This window comes from Brienomyrus brachyistius, unplaced genomic scaffold, assembly GCF_023856365.1.
Source record: "Brienomyrus brachyistius isolate T26 unplaced genomic scaffold, BBRACH_0.4 scaffold75, whole genome shotgun sequence".
In the NCBI taxonomy this organism is placed as follows: Eukaryota; Metazoa; Chordata; class Actinopteri; order Osteoglossiformes; family Mormyridae; genus Brienomyrus; species Brienomyrus brachyistius.
In genome coordinates this window covers 922,227-944,247 of record NW_026042350.1, presented here as the reverse complement: position 1 = coordinate 944,247, position 22,021 = coordinate 922,227, and the positions used below count along the sequence as shown (strand labels likewise).

General features: G+C 45.7%; 1 protein-coding gene across 6 annotated transcripts in view; it reads left to right on the top strand.

The window, feature by feature from the left end:
* asic2 (acid-sensing (proton-gated) ion channel 2) overlaps nt 1-22,021 on the top strand; it is a 217,803-nt gene that overhangs the window by 156,532 nt on the left and 39,250 nt on the right. The gene's annotated exons all lie outside the window — the stretch shown is intronic.

Sequence of the window (22,021 nt, the reverse complement as noted above, 5' to 3'; positions counted from 1 at the left end):
TTCATTCATATGTATGTCTGTTTTCTACATGGATATAAACACCATCATAAGCCATCAGTGTGGCCTGAGATGCACGTGTTGTTTTGGGGTTTCTGCATCATGCCGTGGGAGATGGTTTTGGATGTTTATCATTGTCACATTATTCCAGCTCAGTCTCTCGTCCACACACACGACGCCGCGGCTTTAGATACGCGGTGAACCCGAAGGGGATCGTAGAGCGCGAACGGAGGGAGGGCGTGTTTTCCTGCAGTCTGTGTTTCTCAAAAGGGCAGGACAGCTTTGATTGGATGAATGCATTTCTTAACCTTTTAAATATCCATGGACGGAATACTAGATTTATTTGCAGGAGCTGGTCACGCTGTAGTTATGGACGCTCTGAGCACAGTAACCTCGTATTTATTCAGCCATGAATAATAACAGAAGTAGGCAAAATTCCAGGCAAAATTTTCTCCTACGTTTTGCAGTTCGATCCTACAATATAGTACCCACTTATTTATACTACGACAAGGGATATTCAGAAGAATAATGTCTTAGCAATGGTTAGATATATTTAGAAAAATACGCAGACACAATACCAATATGTTTCTTTGTTTATAGCACTTACTTGATGGTTATGTTTTTCTCTTCCTTCCTAACAAGTTTATTTTTAGAAGGAAAATAGCTTGTGACGAATATGGATGCACAAACATTTGAAACCAGCAGAATATATGTGAATTTATTTGATAAACAGATTTGCGCAAATACCCATGACCGTGGATTATAGAATAGGGCTGATTGGCCCGATGGATGGATTTGCATAGATCAATGGCATAAATCACATTGTGTGAAACAAAGTCAACCTACTTTTTGTTAGAACGGTGCTTCCCAATCCGGTCCTCAGGGACCCACAGCCAGTAAATGTTTTTGCTTCCTGTGAGGTTAGTTCCAGACAGTCCACATTTTTGCTCCCTCACTGCTGGTTGCAAAAAACGTGGACCAGCTCTGGGTCCCCGCGGACCGGATTGGGAAATAATGACCAAGAACTGCGCTCCTTCTAATTCGACTGTCTGGCGTGATATTTGCTACATTTCTGACCCACAGCTTCACTTAATAAGTGGGAAATACCAACCACTGATATCTTCCTGCTTTCTCCTTGTTAACCTGGACTTCAGCTTTCTCTCCGTTTTTATAAGATATCGCTACCTTTCGTCATCCTACTTCTCGGTCTTGTCTGGGCACCAGCATTCGTTTTAAAACTTCTGTTTTTTATCAGACCTGGAAAACGCTTTTCTTTTTTTTTTTTTACTTGCTCTTAAAGGAACTACGAAATCATATAGTACATTTTCAAGGACACCCCTGCTGTCTGCCCTTACGCTGGATTTAATATCAGGAGCCAAGGGGAATTCAGCAGCCAAAATAATACTAATAGTAATGCAAAACGCTTCATAGCAAAGCTCTAAGATGACAATTCAATTAATCCATTTTCTTTGCTGATATACTTAATGACAGCATAAAACATCTATACATGTATGTAATCACTTAGTACTGTTTCAAATTTGAGGCTACAGCAGCAATTTTTCTTGAACCTACAGCTTTTATTTGCTTCGTTAATCACTCCAGTGACTGCTGGGTCTGGCCTGAAACTGGCCGGCCTTCGGCAGAACCTTCCAGAGCCGTGCTGGATTGTTCAGCTTCTCAGGATACTGAAGCAGCCTCCAGACCAGCAGCAGGAACAAGACGACGAGAGTCTGAGGTCGAGCGGTTTAGTTTTATGTGCCATCAGATGCGAGGAAAGGTGCTGGGAAGCGGTTCTCCCCGAGCGTTGGTGTGCTGACGGGGGGGTTGAGGACAAATACGCTGTCATGAGTCACTGTGCTTCCCGCTCCTCTCTGACTACGCTTTTATGCCAGCGTGACCCTGGAACCCCCACAATAGTGTCGTGTTCCAATTATACTGCAGGCCTGCGTGAGCCTCCCCAGCTCCCCCTACAGACGCGCTTACAGTGTGACCGAGTCTACAGACCTACACTCTTTTTGACATTAGCCTGGAAACATCTCCAGGGTGAAGCGTTTTTTTTTTTTCTTTATTAGTCTCTTTCTCACCTCTTTGGCTGTAAGACCCTATTTATTTTTTATGCTGTGGCGTTTAGAGGCAGTCTGAACACCCGTGCGGCATCTTCCGGAGGCCGATGTTGTGTAAACAGTGATGGGAACGGCTCCATTCCGCATGGCGTGCACAAGCGCAGGGATGAGTCACGGACAAATGTTTATCCGGGCTTCGCTTTTCGGGGGGGGGGGGGGGGGGGGGGCGTGGAAACCAAGCTGAGCGTCTTGAGAATGATCGAGGGAGTTGGACGTGGATGCCTGCGTCGGGGAACGGTACCGGGTAGCAGTGCTGATCTGGGATCTGTTGGCTGGGCAGACACCCAGAGCCACTCGTCACCAACAGGGTCTCTGTGTATCCTCTGTTTCTGCTAGCTGTCATTGTGAAGCTTGTTTCTTTGCAAATGAAGGTGTGGGGGTGGGTGGGGGGCAGGTGGTGGTTAGCGCCCTTTCTGACATCCTGTGACACTCGCACACGCCTGCATAGAGCTTAAACGCCTTTAAGGGGCCAGAAGTCAACCGCCTCCTGGAGGGTCAGAATATGTCAACACCAACATGGGGAAAATGGCTGTGACAGCTCTCTCTCCACCCCCCCACCCTCCCCCCCCCTTACCTAACTGCACCTGAGGGGAAAATAACAACAGCTCCAGAGACGGCGATTTCAGAATGTTCTGGAAGCGGCCTCGCCTTCGCCCGACAGATTCGGGGCTCTTTGCAGATTTGAAGGTCCTCGTGCGCAGGGATGACGGGCCAGTGGGGTGTTCAGGTCGAGCCGGACCGTGTCGGGCCTTTTGTACAGAGCTGAACACAGTAAGCAGCGGTTTTGTCTTCCCCAGCTCAACGCTGGTGATAAATTGCTTCTGCCAGGCTTGAGAAATCGCTCTTCCCACCAGTTCAGTTAAGTCATGGACTCTCCATCTGGATGCTGGTGGAGGGGAGGGCAGCCCGGCTAATAGACGCAAAGACCCCCCCCCCCACCACCTCCCCGCCACGTATTCACTCCTGTCATTTGTCACCAGGGTGCACATGGGTGCAGTTGAGATGCACGTGTGAACACACACACAGGCTTGTTCAGTGACACAGATCGCTCTGATTTACCGACCGACGCCCTGGGACGCCTCAACACGCACACGCTCACGCCCTTCTCTGGCCCTCTGCCCACTTTCACATCCTCCTTGTCCGACTTTCCACCAAAGTCGGTCGATTCATGAGGTAATGCTTCATTCCCGGGCAGACCAAAGGAGATATAAGGTCTGTCTGCCGCTGAAATGAAGCTCCTGACTGAGTGTGAGAGAGAGAGCGAACCGGAGGAATGGATCATGTGAACGTCTCTCTACATGATCGCCGGTATCATGTTAACAGGTTTGCACATTTATGGCTGATCTCTTCTCCGAAGGCTTCTCAAGATGCCCCCTGCTAACTGGGATGTGGAAAACACAAAAAAGCTAACAAAATGCACAGAAGGAGTGGTCTGCGGATTCCCATGGCACTGAAGGATTCCTGTAGCCTAGTTGCAGACTGTAGATTCATTGCGTTTATGTTCTTTATATCGCACAACGGACTACATAAAGGAGTGGGGGGGGGGGAGCCTAATTTTATTGGCGGTTAAACAAGAGCACTGGGTTATTTCCTGTCATCCAGATAATGGGCAATAAAAAGCAGGCAATTAAATTAGTGACCCCAGGAAGAACCCCAGTGAGTCTATGAGGGTGTGCTCGTGGGGGATGGGAGGGGGGTCTACATGTACATGTTTGTATTTGTATCTTTGTGGGGACTCTGCATTAATTTCTATGGGCATAGCCCTAATCCCAACTATGACGAGCTTAACCTCTACCCAGCCCTAACCTTAACCTTAAGCAACCAAACTAAATTTTGACATTTTTAGATTTTCGTTTGCAGTAACAGATTTTTGTTAAATTGAGTTTTCCCCTGTGGGGACTGAAATAAATGGTCCCCACAAGGTCAAAATTACAGGTTTTTAATCACATCGTAGGGATATTTGGTTCACATACCCCCCCCCCCCCCGCCCCCCACAAACACACACACACACACACACACACACACACACACACACACACACACACACACTTCCTTCTGTGTACGTTCTATAAAACTATCAGATCAGCATTGTGAAGTTCAGAAGATGCAGAGAGTGACTGGGGTTACAGGCCTTGCTCAAAAGTCCAGCTGCGATAGGGGTGCTGTGGATTAGAAGTCTGTGCCCATGCTTGGACGGTCACTGGTTCGAATCCTCTGGCCAGCAGTGATTTGCCATTGGACTCTTAAGCGTGGCCCTTATTTGCTCCAGGTACGGTCTTAGCCTGCTTTCTCAATTGTATGTCACTTTGGATAAATGTGATACAGTTATTTTGCTAGCCAGGGGATTCAAACCCATGACCTTCCATGGGTGAATAAGTGTGATTTCCATTCACGGTCAGTTGAGAGTGTCACTCTTCTGGAGGGGGTATAAAGAGCATGTGTGCGTGCATGTGCCTCAGCTCTCACTTTTACACCCTGAGTAATTACGCATGCTGCGTCCACACTTTTTAACGAGCGCCGGGGTTAATTGAGTGGAGATGCTGTAGTCAAACTTGGCCTCGTAACACTTTGAGACATAGGTCACAACTTCCAGGCCTTACAGTCACGCGATAAATAATTAAATTCCCCTGTGAGTGACCTTGCTGCCTTTCTCCATTCACACACTAGAATAATTAATTACTGATAATCGTTGTCATGGATATTTTCGTATTTTCTTCAGCTCCCTGAGCTGGGTACTTAACCCATTGGGGCGGCTTAATCCTCTTATCGTGTGAGCTGTATCTGCTCCAGAGGCACGGGTTTGATCTGTCACGCTAAGTACAGCCGACACCCCTGGAGAACCAGGGGGCAGCAGAGATCCAACCTGCGCTCGGGACATGAGCCCCATGAGCCCCGGTGTGCGTCAGGACCGCCACAGATCACCACAAATCCAAATTTTCACTTAGGCCTTAATTAGGCGATTTCCTAAATCATATCATTGAATGAAACAGGAGCATTTTTCGTAAGTAAAAGGACACTGCAGCATCTTCCATGAATGATCTGAGGTGTTTTTTCCGGCTACTCTATAAAGTGTATTTTGATGCGTAACACAAAAGCACAATCTGCACTCTCGTTTCCTGTTACTGCTCACGCTATCCACCAGTTTATGTTAGACCGCGGGACTGACAAATTAGATTTACACTTTGCATTTTCCTTCAAAGATTTTTTATCCTCGTAGCGATATCTGAATCACAAATCAAGCGCCGAATAAACACATCACAATTTTGAAGCACAATTTTTTCCAATTTTTTGTCCAGCTGCCCAAAAACCGATTGCCACAAGGTTGGCCAACGACAGATATTAGTCTTAAAAAAACTGGCGTCAGGAACAAAGAAACAAATAGGATTTAAACTAGAACTCAGCTCTTGTGATGTGTGTGTCAAACGTACGACGGCCGAAACAGAGAAATTGACAATATTTGCGTTTTTATGTATTATTTCTTTTTTCATTACTGTTTGCAGACAGCGGCACTTCTGGTGATAAAGGGTCTATTTAGACGGGAAATCTCTTGTGGTGGAATCACTTAAGAACACACGCTGCTCACTTTTATGGCTAGTATCCCATCTGCTGGGCTGATCCCTGCGATCCTGACCTCAGCACGGGAGCTCGATGGTGGCGGGCAGTTCGCTCACACCGGTCGGCTCCCTGCCTCCAAAGACCTTTCATACTGGTTTGTCCTTTGTTTTGTTTTCTGGTTTGTCACAACAAACTGAACTGACTGAACTGGAGCACAGAACACTGAGACACCCCCTCCCCCCAGCTATGATGGACAATAAATTTCAAGATGAAATTATGCAAATAAAGCGGGCTTGTATTTCAATACTCAAATCCCTTTGTTTTTTTTCCAATGCTATTCACTCAAAAAACTAAACAAAACGTGAACTATAAATTCATTCATTTTCTGTACCCACTTCTCCTATTCTGGATCACGGGGGGGGTTCCGGAGCCTATCTTGCAGGCTATGGGCTCAAGGCAGGGAACCGGCCAGGATGGGGCGCCAACCCATCGCAGGGCACACACACACACAGCATTCGCTCACACATGCACACCGATGGGCTATTTGGTATTTCCAACTAGCCTCAGTATGTTTTTGGATTGAGGCGGGAGGGCTGGAGTACCCAGGGAAAAACTGACAATGACACGGGGAGAACATGCAAATTCCACACACAGGGACTCAAATTCTGATGCCAGAGGTGTTAGTAACCATACCGCCCCTAACCATGAATGTATCCAGTTTTTTTCCATGAGCTATATTAAATATTAAACGACTCCATTCTGTTCTATTCTATTCAAAGTTTCTCACGGTCTGCAGCATATTAGTAGATCTATCTGATCCTCCTCTGCACTTCTTTTCAAAGCTGGAATAAATCTCTTTTACGGCCACCTCGCTCATTCCAGGGTGGTTTTTACCCCCTCTGTATGGACGTTTCACGGGAGCAGAAGAAGCCTGCGAATTGGACCGCATGCCTTATTGGGGACCAAACTCTGAGTGTCTGGGGACTGTTGTGTGCCCAGTGTCACCAGTAGCGTCACAGAAGCCGGTCCCTCCCTTTGGTATAAATCCACTGGGCCTGTATGCTGGTATGTCGAATCATTGGTTCAAAGATCTACCTTCTGTAAATGTGACCAGGTTCTGCAAAATCTGGGGTATTTCGCTCTCTCTATGGCTAAATCTAGTTAGCACCATGGCACTATAAGGTAGGCGAGCCTTTGTACAGGTAACATGTAAGAAATGGTAAAGATTCAGACCAGCTTACAAGACTTCATGTTAGTTCCTCAAGCAACGAAACACTGGTTTTTATCAGACAAACCACAGAGGAACCTTCACCTTCAACCCTGACAATGGATTGATTTCTCAACACCGGTCTCCACGGCTGGAAGCTGTCGAATGTGTTATGATCTAAATGCTTGATAGACCTTGGCCGCTGGGCTGGAGTTTTACTCTCCCCCAAGATCTCTGTGGGAGCTCGACTAATGTATAAACGCAACACCTTGCTGGTATGTGGCCACGGGCAGCATAGCGGGTAATGCTCTGGGCATCCCAGCAAAAGCTTCAAATCTCGGAAGAGAGATCAAGATAGGCCACTAAACTAGATGTTTAGCTTGAAATTCTTCAGTGAATTACCATAGAGATAAAGTAAGTAGTAATGGTGTCCACTGGGCATGTTATTAGCATGAATGCTAACACAGTCACAGAAGATCTAATGCACCCCACCTCCCCCTTCCCTGGACGCGTCTGCCTGTCGTGAACCCAGACAGACGAGCTCATCGCTCCTAACGTACAGGAATGCGGACTTGCAGGTGTTACGGAACAGGAGCGTCTGCTGTACTGATTTGCACATAGATTAATAGAAGCTTCCAGTAGGTTCATCGCCAATGCCAATGCCTGATGGGGGGGGGGGGGGGTGCTTTAGGGATGACGTCCTGGTTCGCTTTCCTGTCTTCACCTCCAGTATTCCCTCTCTTCAACGTTCCCCGTTGTTCCTGCAGAAGCCTTGTTCGGCTTCCAGCTCATCAGAAGAATCTCATATAAATCTTCAGATTAGATTATTACTTTATTGTCATTGTGCTGAGTACAGGTAGAGGGCCAGTGAAATCCAGCTAGCATCTAATAAGGTGGAAATGAAATACATACAAAGACAATAAATTATAGATGATTTGGGAAACTAGTGCATATTACGGTTTAGTGGAAAATACGCATGAGGTATAAAATAGTGATAGGAAGGGAAGTGAGGGAGATTGTTCGAGGAAATATGACACGGTGAAATTATATAAACGCAAACAGGAGACATTGTGCGACATGAGCAGAGAGTGCAAACAAAACCAGTCTTCAGTTGCGGTGCCTAATTGTGTATGGAGGGGGCTTGCTGGACAGTCGAAGCTGTGAGGCACTATTGAGCACATTGACAGCTGTGGGGAAGATGCTGTCCATCAGCAAGCTGGTGAGACTGCGGAGGCTCCTGTTCCGCTTCCCGGGTGGCCGATGGCTGAGCGGCCGGTCCGGCCAGGAGAATCGCGCTTTCTGAGAATCGCCGTGACACTTTTCCTTTTCGACCGCCGCTGACGTCCTGTGCGGTCACTATGTTAAAGACAAAACAGCAATTTGAAATGTCAATGGAGATGTTCTGGTAGGTACAGCAAGATCGATGCCCAATTAATGGCCTTGGCTTTTGGGCCGAGGCTGCATCAGTGACAGCAACCACCCGGTATCTGTCTCTGTCTCTGGGAGCTCGTGGCAGACCGAGTCAGCGATGAGCAGAGAGAGGAAGGCTTGTTAGCGATGCACTAGAGACATCTGGATGCCTGGGGGGTGGCTTATCCGGTTAGGGCTTTGTCCCCCCTGATCGGATGGTTGCCGGTTCAAATCCCAAAGGCAGCACACTGATTCCACCGTTGGACCCCTGAGCGAGGCCCTTAACCCAGGGCCACTGCATGCTGGCTGACCCGGTGCTGTGGAAGGGGTGGTTTAGCAAATTCACTGCATCATTAGGAGCTGCCTTTCCGGCCCCCGCACCGACGGTTCCAGCCTGGACGCTAATCCTCATTAAACTCCGAGGTCAGCCGCTTCGCCGCGGTTTTCCGCGGTCTGGATAATTGGAAAGAAGGCAGTGGTGTCAATCTGGAGGTATAAGGGATCTTGTTGTTATAAAGATGGAAAAAATATGATGGTAGCAAAGATGAGAGGAGTCCACATTTCTTTAGAACATCAACCCCCCCCCCGCAGTGTAATATCGTTCATTAATGTCTTCCTTGGTTCTGGAACCACCGTTGTACAAATTTCAGTTCTTTCCCCACGTTTGTTAAGATAACGGATCCGTGTGAGAGCACAGGGCGATTAATGGGGCATTTGTGCGCGTGAGCCGATAGCCAGGATCTGGCCCATTAATATACCTTAGAGGAAACTCTCCATAGAGTAATGGCAGCTAACAGAGGAGCCACCAGGGGCGCCAGAGAGTAAAGGCAGCTAATAGAGGAGCCACCAGGGGCGCCAGAGAGTAACAGCAGCTAACAGAGGAGCCACCAGGGGCGCCAGAGAGTAAAGGCAGCTAACAGAGGAGCCACCAGGGGCGCCAGAGAGTAAAGGCAGCTAACAGAGGAGCCACCAGGGGCGCCAGAGAGTAAAGGCAGCTAATAGAGGAGCCACCAGGGGCGCCAGAGAGTAAAGGCAGCTAACAGAGGAGCCACCAGGGGCGTCAGAGAGTAAAGGCAGCTAACAGAGGAGCCACCAGGGACGAGGCTACAGGTGGGCATACTCACACCAATCATCTGCACACCCAATAGAGACAGACCAAATTTAACCAATGATTAGTGCTTTCATAAGTGAAGAAATCCTTTTTATTTGCCTTGTACATAAAAGTTCAAACAATTTCAGGTGGTGGCATGAATATAGAAATGAACCATAAATGAACAAAAAAAAAACAAAATAATAAATATAATAAAGATAGAGATACAGAGAATAAGAAAATGTGCTATTAAAAATGAACATGTACATGCATATTATTAAACTGCTAATTACTAAAATCGCCCCCCCCCCCCATTTGACGACTTTTTCCTTCGCCAACCACCCGAATTTGAACCCTGGTGCCCATCCAGCATACCCAACTGCCCATTCTGGTTATGCCGCTGGAAGCCGCCACCCACTCGGATGCCATGGCAGTTAGCGTCGCTCCTGGCAGCACGTTGTGTTGCACAGGTGGTCAGCGTGAGTGCTTAGCAACTGTTCCAGTGCCCCCCTCCCCCACACACACATCAAGTGAAAGCAAATAAGACAAATGTGTCCATTAGAGACGACTGTGACAGATGCTGGTGCTGATATGAATTAATCGCTTACGGTCGTTTTCCTAACGCTCATTAATTCCCCCCATGGGATCGCAGGAGACTATTTTAAGTGAGCTATTTATTAATGTAATTACTTGTTGTTGAAATTCACGCACCTCGGGCAGTGGTCCTACCCCACGCGCAAACTTCCCAGCATGCCGAGGGCTAGCTAAATCGCAGTGAAAAGACGTCGCTGCTGATGTGTTCAGCCATGAGGCAGTTGCCACGGCGATGGAATCATCTGAGAATTGCATCACAAAGGGCTTTAGTTTCCTTTAACATTCTTTGAGCCTCTTATCAGTTTTGCCAAGTTTGTTATAACTTATCGCCGTTTCCCAGTTCTTGTCCACCAAGTCTGTGCCTCAGCAGCCCCCCCCAAACCCCCCGAGTAAAAGAAAAGCACATTATAGCCACCGTTATCTCACATATTATGCTTCGAGAAGATTTCTGATTTCTGTCTTCCACGTTGACAGATTTCTAAATCATTTTGACGCCCTTGTGTTTGTTAAACTCATTTCATGCTTTGTGTACGTACAAATACATGTTTCCCTGGTTGACCATGTCACGGGTGCATTTGTCTCTCTTACAGATGAATAATGACAATCCCCAGGCCCCTTTCCCGAAATGAACTAGGCGTCTCATCTAAATATGGGCCTCATTTAGCATTCATCAGACTCCAGCATCAAGATCAAAACTTGTGAGTCTGAGACCTTACATCCTTCTTCAAAACGAACCACCCCCTTATCTGAAATTTTCATTTTTCAATCTTCCAGCCCTGGCACAGGCTGTTAGCTCCCGATAAAGACATTAACATGACCGCCAGGTCGTTTTAGGCCGGTCCAAGTGGCAGCCAATGTATCGTAAAAAATGTATTTTAACTAAAGCGATTGAAATGCTTCTTGCTTCCCCCCTCAAAAGGTTTTGGTACAGCCCAGCTAACCCTCCAAAAGGTTTTGGTACAGCCTAGCTAACCCTCCAAAAGGTTTTGGTGCAGCCCACGTGTCCCTCCAAAAGGTTTTGGTACAGCCCACCTGCCCCCCTCAAAAGGGTTTGGTACAGCCTACCGCCTACTACTTAAGGTGCACAGGCCAAAAGAACATCTGACATCCGTTCGACTGCGCGCTTCCCAATTCTCTGCCTACGTCGCAGTTTGTGTTACAGTTGAAATTTCCTTGGCACCTCGACGCGTCGTCTTAATCGCTCTTTACAGACATGCTCTCTGCCCCACCCGTCGCTTCATATTTACATACATCATCCGAGGTCCTCATCTCGGCGGCAGGTCTGTGTTGCTGCTGTACTTTCCCGCGAGCTCATCCATATTCCTGTCCTTCTCTGTGAAGGTTTCATACCCCAAATAATGTATTTCCTCATCCGGGCAGAGAAACTGAGCTTGCACTTTAAGCAAAAATGAAGTTTTGGGAGGGAAGTTTAGACCGGAGATCTAAGGTCTCTCTCATCAAACCTAAGCAGAGAGTATAAAAAGCTCCACAGACCATGCTGGTCTTGCATCAGATGTTTACAACATTCTACTTTCAATCCTTGCTTCCATTTCTCGGTTTATGATGTCCTGGGGGGGGAATCAACAATCTCTGTTGGATGAGTGTGGTGTGGTTCCCTCCGGCTGAAGGTATTGCAGACTGTTATTGCAACCATTTCCCTACCCAATCATTCCCCACGTGTCGGCCCAGTTCCAGCAGACAGTCTCCCAGGCCGGATCTGAGCCACTGGTCCCCCCTTCCTGTCGCTTGACATTTTGTTACACAGCACTTCAATGGCCTTAGCAAACATGGCGTGGAAATTAGGGATTGCTTATGTCATCGCATGTATCCTGACCAGCATTGATTCTAGCATTTTTTTTTTTTTTTTTATGTGGGAGCATAAGAAAAATAAAAATCATACAACCGGGCCAACCTTGTTAGTAACCAATGATATGTTTCGAACTGGTGAGTGATGCAGGAGAGGGCACTCTGACGGCCAATCAGCTTTCAGCTGGGACCGGATGCTCCACCCCTATGTACTCTGGTGCATGCTGGGAGTAAGGATACAGAACATGGCCGACGCCGCTCAGAGCCCACAGAGCCCAGCTCATGGACAAATAGGAAGCGGCTACTTGGTTGATGGTGGAAAAGAGTATTTAAGGCTGCAGAAAACACACCGCCTGTGGCCTCCTTATATGGCCATGCGTGACTGCAGTGATTTCAAAGACGGCACGGAAGTCAGGGAAAAAAGTGGAGACCTCGCATTTAAAGCATTAGCCTGCATTTTTCACTGCTGGAGCCAGAATCTGAGCCAGAGGAGTCAGGCGCGAGTTTAGGAGGAAAAAAAAAAAAACTCACAAAAATAAATGTTGCATCCTTGGCAACTTATTCTGTGCTGAAAGCGTCTGAAGGCCAAACACACCTCATTTTATATAAAGCATCTGGAAGCTTTTGCTTTATCTGTGGCTCTTTAATAGTAGCTGGAACTGGCAGGAGCTGTTTAGGGAGTTTGAAGTTCTTTTGGGCTGAAAGGCTGATCGTTACATTGATTTATGGCATGGCGTTTGTGAGTGCTGCTTCCTTATTGGTCCAGAGGTGTCACATGGGTGTTGGTTATTTTCCTGTAACCGCACAGGTAGTTCTGGCAGGTTGTTCTATATTAATGTGTTTTAATGTTTTATTAAACGTATTCATATAAAACCTGCGTGACTTTTTAGTCTTAGATAAACACTCGTTCTTATTAGCATTCATATATAATTTTCCTTGGTTTTCAGAACAAAACGTCAGGCTTTTGACGGTTTCTATAGTAACTTATCAGACTTACCCCTTCTGGTAAGCAGCCTGGTCAGGTGATCTATCCTTACAGGGCCTATATTTTTAATATCACTCGGGAACATTATTAAAAGCAGAGGACACATTTCGTTGTTGCGTGCTGTGGTGTGTCAACAATGATCATTGATCTCTAAAATAATTTCTTAAATATGGTTTGTAAACAAGGGTGTAGTTTAATTTTGAGGTGGGGGGGGGGGCACACACAAAAGTAATGCAATTATAGAATCCAAATATGGAGGGAGGGGCTCCAAAGCCATTTCCCTGTGAAAAGGAAAAAAATATTTTATGGTGAGCATTTGTATGAGGAACTAGAGAGGAGGAGGATGAGTAAATCTGGATCTTCAGTACTCTACAGTACTCTTCAGTACTCTTCAGTACTCTACAGCAGAACAGATCGCACAGGGCCAGCTTGCAAAATGTGCAAACTCAAACTATATAGGATAACTAATATTTTATAAGAGCCAGTTAAAAGAGTGAACAAGAATCAAAGGTGGCCAATAGGCAAGCAGTGCATTTTTTGATGACCAGTGATAAAATTACAGAAAACTATGAGTGCTCAAACTAATAGCTATAATAATTTTCATCGGATGGGGAGAAGATTGTTCTGGCTGGGTCACGTCCATCCATAGACTCACCCCCTATGTCAGGTTCCTGGGTGATTAGACGGCTCAGAAGGTAGTGCTGTTGCTTTCCATTGCTAGGATTATTGGTTTGAAACTGTGCGGGGTGGGATTTGCATATATTCATTTTATTTATGTAATATGTCCTATTTTCCCTGCTGCAAGAGAATGTGATTTGGTGACCATAACTTTGCCTTTACAGTGCAGATCCCTGACCATTCAGGTTTGGACCGGCTGAGGGTTCATAGGACAACCGGATCTAAACCGGATCTAAACCGGATCACACGTCTTGAAACTTGTAAAGACCCCCTAGATCAAGGAGCAAAGAGAATCAATTTCGATAGGCAGTGATGTTAACACGCGAAATCAATGTGAACCTCTAGACCGAGAGCCCTGCTGAGTGTATTTACATCACGACCAGAGTTGCGGGCAGGATGTTACCGCTGTGAAATGCAAACATCTTCCTCGGCGTGGTCTGAAATACGAGGGGGAAAGAGGCGACTCCTCGGTTCTGCTCCGAGGCTGGCAGAGACACATGACTGATCCAGCTGTCGAGATGATTAAGCTGGAAATGCCGCGATAACCACAAACACAATTACTGTCCCAGCACAGTAATGCTGTGTGGTCGGTGACTGAATCGGGGGGGGGATTTAAAGGGGATCGTAGCTCTAGTCGAGACGATTAAGTGGTTCTTCTGCGAAATTCTCCCATCAGGTTGAAGTCATTGCAGAAAATCTGTTGGACCCTAGAGCAAGGCTATGAAAATTGCGGAATTACTGCGATTACCGTGCAATAACTTTCCAAAATAATGCACAGCTGTTTATTTTTATTTATATTTACATTTTATTTTTTATGCATACTTTTTTATGTTGTAATGACTATAATAGTGTAATACATGCACATCCTAGGGACTGCTATACAAATTTCGTTGTGCAAGGAAATGCACAGTGAAGTCATTCAAATCTATTGTATCCCGAATTGCTTTGGCTAAATGCTGTCCATGCCTTGTCGTGTCCTGGTCACAGGTTGTCCATGCTGTTGTGCATCTGTGGATCCGAGTAGTAAGTGAGCACGTTTAGCTACTAACAACAGCAGCGTGAGGCTGTACTGATATCGAGTACCTAATCATAGAACCTATGATTATCATCATCATGCTTCACGGTAATGGGTGCCGCAAATCACGCACTGCACTCCACCTCGATAACACTGCGTCTCCTTAATGTCCCGTATCGTTAGCCCAATTAATGTGGGCGAAATTTATAGCAATTATAATCTAAGAGGCAACCAAAAAGATAGCAAATTATATTCAACTGCTTTTGCACTCTTGATTGCTATAAAATATTGATACACTAATAAAACGAGCAATCTTCTGTAAAAATACAGCACTTTTATAATTTAGGAACGGCTCCAGTCAGCTTTTTTTTTGTCAGTCCAATAGTTAGTATCTTTATTATTAATTAATGGTTTTCTCATTTATTTTTCTGAAAATGCGAACACAGATCCATGTAGTTTATTTTTAATGCAGTGTATGGTGTGTTTTTGAATATGAACAGCTTTTCTCAGGGTATCTCAATACAGACCCTACTGTTTTGCAGTGAGTAAAGTGCTTACGCTAAAAAGCTTGACGGGTTACAAGAGCACTTTGACGCTGCATTCGGTCGGGGTGCGAGGGCTGCACTCACTTGCCTCCCACCTGTAGTGAACATTTGAGTTTATTTCTCTCTTCCGTGAGAGAAACTATTTTAGCCTTTTTGTTTTCGGGTTTCGGGCTCCCCTCGTTCCTCACGTTTGCCGGCATTATCCATTTACCATGAACGGCTGATGCCCCGGTGCTCAGTGACCCCCTTTCCATTACGCGTTGTGATTGGTTGATCACCTTCGGCAGGACAGCTTACAACAGGACAGTCGGCTCATGTTTCTTTCATGGTGATGCAGTTTTTGTTTTTTTGTTTTTTTTCTTCTTTTAAGTAATTTTCCAATTAAAAATCTACTGCCGAAGCTGAATAGTACCAAATATGCCACAGGCATTTTCAGAGTACGGGCAGGGCATTGGCACAGATGCCCTGATTCAATTTGATTCTGATTCACAAGCCAGCGATTGAGTTCAATCTGATTCGTTTGGATTCCAATTCAATCTAAAATGCTACATAGCGGCTTTCCATATTTGGAGAGATGTTTAAAAAGCTCTAAATGAAACGAAAATTTACAAATGCAGAGTCATTGGAAACAAATTGTGAGAAACACTAAAGGAAAGGCCAATTTTGTTTTTTAATAGATCCTTAAAAGCAGAACCAACCTGTGGCTTTCAAATCACAAAAAATGACTTCTGACTGAAAAGATCATCTGAAAATAAAAATAGGCAAATCTAAAACGCACTTGCCATGTTCCATCCATCCATCCATGAGGGGAAACTTCAGCTTGTCTACACTGTTGCAGTTCCCACCTGCAGCTCAAAACTTGCATTTTTCACCCCTTTTCACCACAACTCACCAATTTTACACAATTCAGTGTTTCACTGGAGGCCCAGAAGATTACGATCCCGCCTTCAAAGAAGAGCATTACGCTCTTAAGTATCTTCAGGTCGCCAGTCCGTATCTTTAACTTCTTTTCCTTCGTCGTCTGCTTCAACGGCCAGTGTTTACTTCAGATTCATTCGTTCTGACATCTGCGCTCCTACCTCCACTCTCCATCAACGGTTCCCGAGTGGCGAGCTGCATCTTGACGGATGTGTTTCCCGCTTCACGTATTTCCGAAGCCCGACCACTGTTGTCCACACCGGCTGTCGCTTTTTCCAGGATGTATGACTTTCACTGCGGAATATGACCCCAGCACTTCTTTGCTGCCAAAACTCACCCAAATCTGTTTCACTCCGATCATCGGTCTGCTGTGTAATCCCCTAGAGATCATATGGGATTACACTGAATTATTGTGCCATGTGGTTTTACAGTCGACCCCCCAACATCGCGAGGGTTGGGGGCGCAGGCCCCGGAGTTCTGGAAAAAACGCGTAAAAGTTTTTGTTCTTCTTGGCGAGGGTGGACTCTGTAGGTATATGCTCAGTTGTGCCTGTTTTACGTCGTCTTCCAATTTCCAAGACCAATTCCAATACTGAAGAACTTAAGTACAGAGCATGGTAAAAATCTCCAGATGCTGCTAGTTTGACCCCACCCCAAAAATCAAGGACACATCAGTGGCATTCTTGCCGAATGAGACCAATCCCACGATTCACTGTACCCCAAGCTCGTTCTTGGAAGGCAAGTTAGCAAGTCCGGTCTTGTCAAGACCACAAGAACGTTCTTTGCGTTCTCGGTATTGAGAAACACCCTGTATATCCAAACATCCATAGCCTTAAACAGGTCACATGTGATCTTAGGGGGGGGCTTTTTGCATTATGGGTAATTAAGAACTTTTGTCGGAGTGGCATCATTGGCGGTACTCTGACTATGTTTACCGCCATCAAACATCGTTTTCCCTTTGGTCAGTAGAATAGAAAGCACCAGTGTGTTATAAAAAAGCATACAAGATGTTTATCAGCATTTTAATCAAAGGGCTCCCAATCAGGAACAAGATGAAAGCACATGTCAGCCAATAAATAGCCAGAAGGTGGAGGGAACTGCCCACTGTGGTCCGTAATGGGTATCATGGTTCACTTTCATGATTTTTGTTGTTTTATCCTCAGAGATCAAAGGCGGAGTGACAGTACATTGGTCAGAAGCGTGACTCATTCCCTTTTTTTTGAGAACTCACAGAGTGGGACGCCCACAGCCCTGTGTGACTTGGATGGGTGCTGGAGCTGACTGGGATTTTGACAAGCTGTCCTGATCATCAGTGCTTTTCCAGCATCCCCAGTGGGCCTGGGGGGGGGGTGGGGGTGGGAGAATACCAGTTCCTCGGCCCCTGAGACTGTGCTATGTAACATTAAAGGGTCATCACTTAAAAACAAACAACTCTAGCTGCACCCTGTGATTCCTGCCAGCTGCTAGCATCCTGAAATGTACATTTTAAATAAAGGAACACCAAAAATCTATATAGTACCACGTAATATATATATATATTACACACACACACACACACACACACACACACACACACACACACACAGGGGCAATCTCTGCCTGGGTTACATGTGTGTGGAGTTTGCATGTTCTCCCCTTGTCGTCGTGGGGTTTCCTCCAGGTACTCCGGTTTCCCCCCACAGTCCAAAAACATGCTGAGGCTAATTGGAGTTACTAAATTGCCCATAGGTGTGCATGTGTGAGTGAATGGTGTGTGAATGTGCCCTTCCGGGATAGGCTCCGGACCCCCCGCGACCCAGTAGGATAAGTGGTTTGGAAGATGGATGGATGGATATATACACACACACACACATACACACACACACGTTAGCGTACCTGTCTAAATGGGGGCTTTCCATTCATTTCTATGGGAAAACCCTAATCTAAATCAGGACACCCTTAGGCTACCCAGCCCTAACTTCACATTAATACTCTTTAATTCAGAGTGAGATGTGGGTCAGGCTGGTGTCTCAATACCTTTGGTCTTATAGTGTATATAGCAATAGCGGCCCCTTCCTTCAGTGTGCTAATGTCCATGACTTCTTTACTTAAACATGATATTATACTGTAGTTCTATTGCATAATCAAGCTTGCTTGGGGCACCAATATGGCAGATGGGGATGGCATCCTTCTAGAATGTGCTTGACGTGATTCCACTGCAGGAGTTTGTCACTGAACCGCTGTATAGCTGTCGTTGTGCCTCCCCAAATCTGTGACCACTTTCTTGTACTCCAGTTTTGTCGGTGGCCATCGCTCAAACCCATTGCTGCTCAACAGTCTCTTTTAAACTCTTCTGTGACAGATTTAACCAGTCGATTATGTTGGGTCTAACATCCTATACGTGTGGACATGGAACTGGGACCTGGGCAGTGCACAGACGTGTCCATGCAAGGTCAATGCGCGTGCGTTTGTCTAGACCCTCAGTGGGCCCCGTGTGATCCATCAGATCATGTTGTCGGCACCCAGTTCTCGCTATTCTCACCACCGTCAGAAGTGACAGACGTATCCTCCTGGGATGGCCGCAGCTGGAACACAACCCAGATGATGGGAGACCTGAGACGGGGGGTGGAGGGGGAGTGTCACTGGAGTGTCACCGCATGGAAGGAAACAGGCTGCTGGTCTGCTGCCAGAATTATGGGATGCGCCCAGGGGGGGGGAGCTTGCACATCATCAGGCCAGGTTCTCTGCCAGTCAGAATGGAGCGAACGCAGGAAATGCAGGCAGAAGGAGTGCACTTCTAATTAACGGCAGATCTGTGCTCTCATGCCTTCCAGCTTAATGAGCGGTAATGAGGCAAAATAAAATATCAAAGGTGCCATGATAAATAAAACTGAATCCCCCCCGTAACATTTGGGATGTTCTTGGCTCCTAACCAACCCCGAAGTGTTTTGATCTCAACACCCAATGGGATTGTAGGAGTTTCACGAGGCTTTCCTCATGCAGGGGCCTTTTCCTGGGGCCAGGGGCCTTTACCTGGGGCCGGGGGCCTCTGTCGTCCCTTCAGGTGTCAGCTGTTCTGTCCGGGCTGGAATTTGCCGGAAGCATAAGCAGCAAGATGTTACCGGTGGTACTGGGTTTCAGCCAAGTCCAGAAAGTGACTGCTGAGATTCCCACCGATCCTGCTGGCTTTCACAGACCGTTTCCACCTCTCCGTAGAGGAAGAGCATCTCCAAGGTGTCATCCGACGGTTTTGGCAGCAGTTCATGCATTAAACATCTGCGCGAGCGTCTTTCACAAAACACCAAACATCTTGGCAATGAAACATCTGTTCTTATGACAGCCAAGGTTTTCGAGGAAGACACTCGTACATAAAACATAAACGACTAGAGAGGGATCTCCAAAGTGTGTTTAATAGATGTAAGTCATTCTTTTGTTTTATACCATTAATTATTTCTTGCTCCATAAAAATATAAGTTGACATTACCTTATCTCAAATGAGAAAATAATGAAAAACAGCATTCCCAATCAAAAAAACCCCAAATCTTCCTCACTTTAACAGACATTAGTATAAATACTCTTTTCATGCATAAAAAACACACTTCAAAATTATTATCTTAAGAAGAACATGTTGTTTGTGATCTGTTGTGATATCAAGCAAGTGTCAAAGTCTGTGATCTGGATGGACGTCTCACGTTCATTTACATAAACTCATTTCATGGTGTTCCACAACCAAAAATGTCGAATAAGAGCCTAATCGAAACGTCGAAGGTGAAGCTCAGTCTCAAATGAGAGGGATGAAGTCAAGTGGCGATGACCTGCGCCTGTTGTACATTCTTCATTTCGTTACCTGTTGTTTGTTTCCTTCCATGCTGAGGTATTTTGTTATGTTTCAGCCATGCGAGCTGAAGTCATACAAGGGACCCACTGGAGATAAGCGGCGGATATAGGAAACGTAGACAGCATCTAAGAGAGACCCGTTCCTTTGGTGTCACACAGCACTGTATTCTGTGCTCGTCACGCTGGAAGTTCACAACCAGTTTTGTATGCGCTCTGTATAATTCAGCAGCAACTCCTCCGAAACTTACTCCCTCAGAATTCTCCCTCGAGTTCAAAACAGCTGCAAATTCGCACTCTGCCAGCGATAACCCGTCGCAGGAAGAACTTTAGCTAACACCCCACTAACAGATAGAGGGAAACAGACTGGGATTCGAAGTCAGAGTTTCACATAAAGATATATGCAATATATATCAGGAGGAATGGTTTGAAGCTGGTTAGATTTGCAAAAAAAAAATGTACTTACTTAAAAAAAATAAGATCCTGAATCATGTTGGAGTGATACCCTTCGATCGACCATTAGCATAGAGTCTCTGGGATTCAATAGTGGACTAACCCCACACTGTATCACAATATAAAGTATTCAGTACTGTTTACTAGTGTATGTGTATATTTGTTTTCAAACACTAATTCATTCTCATTCAAGGCCGTTGATGAATTTGAAAGGAGGTCCTTTGAATTAGAGATAGCTAAAGAAATAACACTAATTACGCCACCCCCCATTATTCTTTCTGCTTTTTGAGCTTTCAGCTTCCAGTTTAGATTTGTTTGTATAGTTTGTAATGAGGGCGCACGGGGTGCACTGATGCATTGAGTTTTGTTTGATGGCTTTATCATATGATGAGATGACGTCACAGAGGGGCCCTGTTCCCTGGGAGACGGGCAGCTTCTCGTGCCACATCCTGCTTGATTTCCCCAGAAAGCTCTTACGCTCCCATACACTCACGTAAAAGCACCTCACAAGTTCAATGCGGGGATATTCAGCCCAGGGACGCTGGTAAGTGTTCCTGTGACATTTGGGCAAGTCACCTGTCCTTTAAGGCTTCTCACAGCAATGCACACGCCAAGCTAATCAATGGCAGGGCTAACAGATGCGGCCTTCACTCATCCTTATACGAGCACGTAGACTGTACTCTGTAAATAAAGTTGCCTACTCATTTTCATGATCTCAGCCTGCAAGCCACCTTTGAAAGCCATAATAGTTACCCTTTGTGAGGGTCAGCTCCTGTTGTTCCACTGTGTCCCTTCCTCCTTTGGCCAGCAGGTGTCGCTGGTTATCCCGTCCCTCCTGTTGTCAGTCTTTGTGTTTTCCTCTTGCTCCCTGTCAGTCGCATGGCTCGTCTTGTTGAGCATGCAGTTGCTTGTGAACTCCTCTGTCTTTTGTTCGAATTTGTCTCCTCTGTTTTTTTTTTTTTTTTTGTTCCTAGGGCTTCTTTTGTATCAGTTTAGTCCTGTGATTTTGTATTCAGTTTTGGTTTCTTGCTTTGTGCCTTAGTTGTGTTTTATTGGTTTTTGTTATTCTCAGTGTTAGATTCTGTTTTCCCTGTTTCTTCGTTAGTTCTTCACCTGCCTGTCAGCCCTAATCCTTTTGTTGTTTAACCTTAGTTATCCCTTTTCAGTTTTGACCCCTCGTGGTCTGGTTTTGTTTTGTAGTGTTTCCCTGTATTCAGTTCTGTTAATTAAACCCTTGTTTCCCCCCTGTGAGCTACCAGTGGGTCGTCCACCTCCTATCTGCCTGTATCATGCCTTGCACCAAACCCGACCAGATCCTTAACACCCTTAGCCTTTTCTACACTCTAAATCCTAAGGCCCTAAAACCAGCCAGTTTGCATTGTTATATTACACACTTACAAATTTTTTTTCCCCCAGCCAAGAAGAAATCCTGGTTGCCTTGGCTCATGATAATGGATTTTCCTTTGACTGGTTTTCCAACCCGGCTTTCAGCTTGGTGGAGAAAATCTGTGTTGTGTCATTTCCGGAAGCTCTTGACACAATAACGGGGGAGATATTTTTAAAGTGCAAACACGTTATTGTATAAACAGGCTACACATCATGCTAGGCTAATGCTGTGTAGAGTCACATGGCGGAATATGGTTTCGGTGAATTCTTCGTTTTACTGAATAGGTATGCAGACAACGCTCGTGCTTGTTTTTGCATCTTATTATTGAACTTGTGTCTGTTCTTAAATCTGATAGACGACAGGCTTTTTCCGGAAAGTGCTCTGACACTTAACAAGAGGCTTCACAGCTCTTCGAATTAAATTGTTTGTGAGTTGTTAGCTTCCCA